Below are 6,033 nucleotides of genomic sequence, written 5' to 3'. Positions count from 1 at the left end.
TCAAAGGCTTGAAAAAAAATGCATTTCAGTAAGAAGTGATGTAACTGTTACATTGATGGTGTGAACAAGTGATGTCAGAAAAATATCCTCCCTTAAGTCACTGTTAAATATCCTGTGTAAGTTGTATTCTCTCCCTTAGCCTGTAAGCTCAAGGTAAGTAGTATCTGTTTCAGTAAATATGCCCCTTTTTATTATATTCTACTTTCCAGATAGGTTTCAGCAAGGTTGATGTGGAGGAAATACTTCTACCAGGTATTAAGGCAGGTTATGCGTTTATTTTGGGTTCAAAAAAAAGGAGATTTGGTTGCCATTCTGGTCAATCTAATCTTTAAATTACCCCAGATCCAGAGAATCTATTGATTTTTTTCATTATTCACACTTGAGAGGTTCAGCACTTATTGCAGCGAATTTTGAAAGGCAATCCCAAAGGACTAGAAATTTGCAACTTTTGCCTCTACTTTTGACTGTAACCATAAAAAACGCAAGAGAGTGCAAAACCTGGGCATTGCAAAATCATAATTTCTGTTTCTTATGTCCTAAGACTATAATGGTATCCTAGCAGCCCTTGTATGACCTTTCCCAAAATGCCAGCCATTTTTTGTTTTGGAAAGAAGTTAACAGCCATGGTAAGCCTCCAGACACAGTGATTTTGCAGTCCAGCTGAGCCTCTCTGCAAATACCTGTCACTGCTTCCCAGTGCAGGGATTTACAATACTGCACCACCTCCACCACCAAATCCTGTCCCAAGACTTTCTGACCATACTCACACACCTTGAATTACTCTTGCAGTCTCACTTTCTGGAGCTGTTCTCTGAAAACCCAGCTTCCAAATAACAAGCTCTGTGGGAGACTTATTATTGCATTTTGCTCCTTCTGGTAATCCAAACAATAAAATTACCTTCCAAATTAGACAGTTATAGAATCATCCTAGAAATCTCCTTGGACTACATATTACCTCAAACATGCTGATGAATTTTTAAAATGTACTCTTGGTGTTTTTCCAGTTTTTGGTTTTCCACTGACCTGGAAATTGTATGCAGATATTCCTATTTCTTGTAGTTTGACACAAAAAACATTGATATTTTCAGACTGTTTATCATGAAAATGCATCATGAATATTGTCCTTGATGTCCTTTCTGACTGATCCAAGCTTGTTTCTTCTGCACATTATCTTATTTTCTTGCAGCTGTGAAACATACACTAGACCTTCTCATTCAGTGAAAAAGCCAGAGAATTGCATTTCCTTGTCAGGTTGCATTGCTTCAATCAGTGCAGCACATAGAAACCAATTTCCCTTCATTCTTTTAACCCTTGCCAAGTCAAGTTCGTAATGATTTTTTTGATGCCGCTCATCTTCAGGCATTAATTCACTTCATTTTCCATTGGCAAGGGAGAAGACTTTTACAAGCACCACTGACTTTGTGTTGATGTGGTGATGTGTGATGGTGTTGAATTTCTGCAGTGTCAGCAAGTGTTTTCTTCAGTCTTTGTAGGATCTGTAAGATTGCACAGTAGGTTTATATTTGCCATGTCTTTGCTAATTTCCATTGTATTACAGAAAACTCCATCATTTTCCTCACAGACAGTATGAGGGTGGTGGAGCACTGGGTAGCCCGCCGGTATTTGAGGAAAGGTATTTCAGAGAGGAAGGATTAGAGATTTTTGCACTTTACAATCAGAGCTACTTGTGGATGGGCTGGAGTTGTAGCATCACTTTTTATGGCATTCATAGAATCATGAAATCATTTAGATTGGAAAAGATTAAGATCATGGATTCCAACCATTAGCCTAATGCTACCAAGTCCACCAAGACTTTGCAACACTTTTGCAGTATCTCTCCATTAGAACTGTGATTTGATCTTTACAGATGCCTCAGAGTATCTGGCTTATGCACACTGTGAATGTGGGAGACCACACTTGAATAACTGAGTTCATATTAAGCAGATTTTCACTGGTTTGAGATAAATATTTTAATTTTTTGTAGAAGCTACACTCTCTGGTGGAGACCTAAAATGTCAAATTTATGCCTCAGATGAATTATTTAATCTGTACTGCTAGCATCTGAAAAGTTAGAGTTTCAAGGGAAATAGGGAAAGTGTAAATAAGCAAGTAAACAAAATAACCAAAATACCTTTTTTAAAAAAAGAAATTATCACCCCAAATTGTTTTCATTTCATTTTCCTACTCCCTACAGGGTTCTTCTGACTGCCACAAGTCAAGTTACTTCTGTTTTCTCTATATGTTAAAAGACAGAAAGGCTTTTGTTCTGTGAACAAGAGTTACATGTTTTGCTTTTGTTTGTCTGCTTGCTTTTTTCACCTTCTGGTGCAAAAAGCTCTTTTTCCTTAACTCAGCAAGTAGAGGGCTGAGTGTCTCAAAGACTCCAGGGTTTGCAAATTAACAGGTGCATCTTTGCAAGAAATCCTTATGCATACAGGGCTGTATTTAACATGATCCTGTCATTTAAATCAATATTACACAAGTAAATTCAGAGAATTATTTAAGTATCTGTTAAACTTTCTAAGTCCTTTGTTCTTTGTGGTATTTTAGGATGTTCTGATAAATATCAAATTAGGAAAACATTCACTCAACAGAGAAGAAAGTGATTCTCATGACTAAACAGATTAACAAAAATGTCATAAGATTGTTGATACATACAGGAAACAATCATCAATGACATTCTCTTTTCGAGGGACTAATTCTGATTAGCCATTGTTTACAACTACTGGGCCTCCACCATATTGGTTATTTTATTCATGTGCTAAGAATAACCAGGAGTGCTCAGAGTGCGACTGAAATTCCAGTTTGCTCTGCAAAAATAATAGAACCAAGGACTGAAAATTACAAATGGGATAACTGGAAAATTTCAGTAGGACTAAAGAAAACATTTAAACTTTAGCATGTATTATTAAAATATTCCTCTGATTGTGGTCAGATTTAATTGCAGTATTATGTGTGTTGAAAATCAAGGGCCTGGAAGTCAAATAATTATTTAAAATACAACTCTTGGCCAAAATAGCTTTCAGTTACATTATATTATTTACTATACATTCGGGAGTATTGAAATGAACACAGACAAAGGAACAGGGAAAAGCAGCTATATTGCCCTCTTATCTGAAATATACACATTACTGTGTAATTAAATTAATTATTATCAACCCTGTAGAGTTTACTTACCATCAGCATTTTTAGTATCCCATTCCTTTGTTACCCATTAAGTTCTTTTTTTTTGAGATCAAGTGGCTAATGATGATTGATGACAATCACACTGCCAATTTTTAGATGCCTAGCTGAATCTGAAGCGTTGGTTCCCTTGAAATCAGAGGGCAATGCTGAATATGCAAAGTGAAAATTCAAGTTCAGTTATCCTAGTAGAGAGAATAATGAATTCTTTAATGGCATATAAATATATCTCCCATATTACTCTTTACTCAATTCCTTTTCATTTTTGGGTTCCAGCCACAGATTTTCCAGGAGCATTTATTTAGGCATCTGTGATGAAGCCCAGATAACTATCTGGAATATCTTATAATGCTATAGGTTTTTATGAGGGAGATAATAAATAACTTTATTTCTTAACAGATGTTTGTTTCAAGCATTACTTAATCTTCTTGAAGAAGGTAATTTTGTTTTTGCTTATACATTCTAGGCCAAATTGTACTGGAGGCTGTTTCTACTACTAAGAGCATATTCACTAACATTTTGATTGAGGACATTTTAAATAAAATGCTATTTTCTTTATGACACTATTTTAACTGAATGTTATTAAAATTTATACAAAGTCACATGTCTCTTTCAATTGTGGAAATCCCTTGATTTCACCATCAAGGTGTCACATATCCTATTTATGCCACTGTCATGGTAAAAATATTCTGGGGTTTTTAATTTGCTCATTTAATATACATTAATCATCCCAGCTAACAAGCATCGTTTCTTTCACACAAGAGATTCATTAAAACTTAAAAATTAATTGCCTGTGACCCAGAATGATATGTGTCTCTGCTGGCATGATGAGCACTATGGTTTTCAAACCATATTTTCTTTTTTAGCCTTTGTAACATCAACTGCTATTGATTAAAACAGGCTGGTGCTGCCAACTATCATACAGAGAGTGCAACAGCAGAGGATTATCAGGAAATCATTAGGCCCCAGCAATCAAACACACAAGCGTACAAATTTACACCACTGGCTCTTAAAACACAGTTAATTTGTTCATGTTTTCCTAAGAGCAATTAAAGTAGGTAGGAGTTTTAATGAAATAAGCTGGTGATTCCCACAGGGACTATTTGTAATGAGCATTACTGAGCAGCAACAGCTTCGAAGTGTTTACATTAAGACCTGATTAATAACAAAGCTGTTAAGCTACACGTTAGGTAAAATGAAGACCCAAATCAAGAGATATTTCTACTTAAGTAATCTTATCCATTGGCATATTCCCTGCCTAAGTATATTTTTGGAGAGGAAAGAGATGGAATTTACCTCTCTTAAATTTTTTTCATGAAAAATCAACAGAATTCAAGTCACTTCTTGCACAAATGTAGTTTTCAATAATGTAATAGTTTATTAAAGTGGGATTGTATTGAAACATTTAGAAATTTCCATTAGTGTCTGCTTATGAGTTACTTGGAGCTGTACAAATGAGCTGTTAAATGAATTAATTAACTTTCTGTTTGGGTTAAACAGGATGTTAAACATGCCAGTGGAAATCAATTTTGGGAGTTTGTTATAAAAAACTGCCAAAAGTTTAATAACCAGATTCTTAATTTCTGCATGATTGAATATCAAATCAAACATGCTTTTTTTAAAAAAAGCCCTCAAAAACCTGAAACCAAAAAACAAATTTAAGTGATGATCACGGTTTTATGAAATACAAAATATTAGATTTTAGTTTTGTTGTGTGTTACCCTTTATTCCAGGTGTCTTTGGGGTAAACAAAACCCTTGAGATGACAGCCTGGGATTTTTCACTGTTTACAGTTAAAATAGTAATATGTGATCTAAATCATTATTTTATACAAGCAGTAACAACTGCACTTGCAGCTGTTCTAAAAGGGGATTAAAAAAATCTTCAGGAGCTCTTTAGGTGAAAAAATTATCCAAAACATAAGAATCATTTTTGAGAAGCTAATGCCAGAAAGTGAGATTTTTAGAAGCAACTAAGTGATTTAGAAGTAAATCCACAACTTGAAATCAAGGAAATTCATGCTTCTAAGGAATATAAGTACTTACAGAAATCTATATCATGATGAAATAAATCCCTGGATTTTTCAAAATTTCACATCATTTTTCTACAAGACTCATGGATGTTCTATGAATTGTAGTGTGATATAATTTCATACTTACTGGTATCATTGAACTCAAACTGCTATTTGACTTGGCTTGCTTTAAAATGCTGTTGCAATTAAAATTCTCTGTTGTGTTGCAGTAACCTCTGTGAATGTCAGCCTTTTGACTGAGGGGCCTTGATGCTTTAGCACAGTCCTTGCCTTATTGTTCACAGCAGGGGGCCTTCAATCTGATTCACAGTGGCAAGTTTGGAAACCACAAACAGTTGTGCTTATAGCTCCCGACTGAGTAAACTAAATCTGCTGTTTTGATTGCACTTGTCTTACTGCAGTCCTTTAAAAGTGTGACACATTATGTAAAAAATGTACTGCCTTCGTTATGAATGCCCCCTCCCAAATCAACATAATCAAAGAGTAATCAGCATTTACAGGCAGTGTCTTTCCAAATCAAAATTAATTCTCTTATTTTGGATTCACAGTTTTCTCCTTTATGGAATGCTTAAGCATCACGTTTACGTGAGGAAAATCAGCTTAATGTAATTTGGAGTTGTTTCTGTTGAATTCATTAGGTATTCACTTGTGTTTAGGACAGGAGTTCTACCAGGGGCTGTTATTCCATGAGGAGACCAAGTAAGGCAGTGCAGATAGGAAGTGAAGAAGCATCTCTGCTCTGCCCTGAGTTACACCAAGGAAAGAATTTGGCCAGGATGCAAAACTACTTTGTACTAATGTAGACACACTAACCTGTG

General features: G+C 35.2%; 1 long non-coding RNA gene across 1 annotated transcript; it reads right to left on the bottom strand.

The window, feature by feature from the left end:
• Positions 1-255: 255 nt before the first annotated feature.
• LOC138114279 (uncharacterized) lies at positions 256-5,493 on the bottom strand. Its single transcript, XR_011152563.1, has 3 exons — positions 5,343-5,493; positions 3,178-3,368; positions 256-1,496 (listed from the first exon to the last, which is right to left on the bottom strand). It is a non-coding gene; the product is annotated as an uncharacterized lncRNA (long non-coding RNA).
• Between the last annotated feature and the right edge of the window lie 540 nt (positions 5,494-6,033).

The sequence above is a fragment of the Aphelocoma coerulescens genome, chromosome 8, assembly GCF_041296385.1.
Source record: "Aphelocoma coerulescens isolate FSJ_1873_10779 chromosome 8, UR_Acoe_1.0, whole genome shotgun sequence".
NCBI classification, from domain to species: Eukaryota; Metazoa; Chordata; class Aves; order Passeriformes; family Corvidae; genus Aphelocoma; species Aphelocoma coerulescens.
This window is presented reverse-complemented; position numbering and strand designations above follow the sequence as displayed.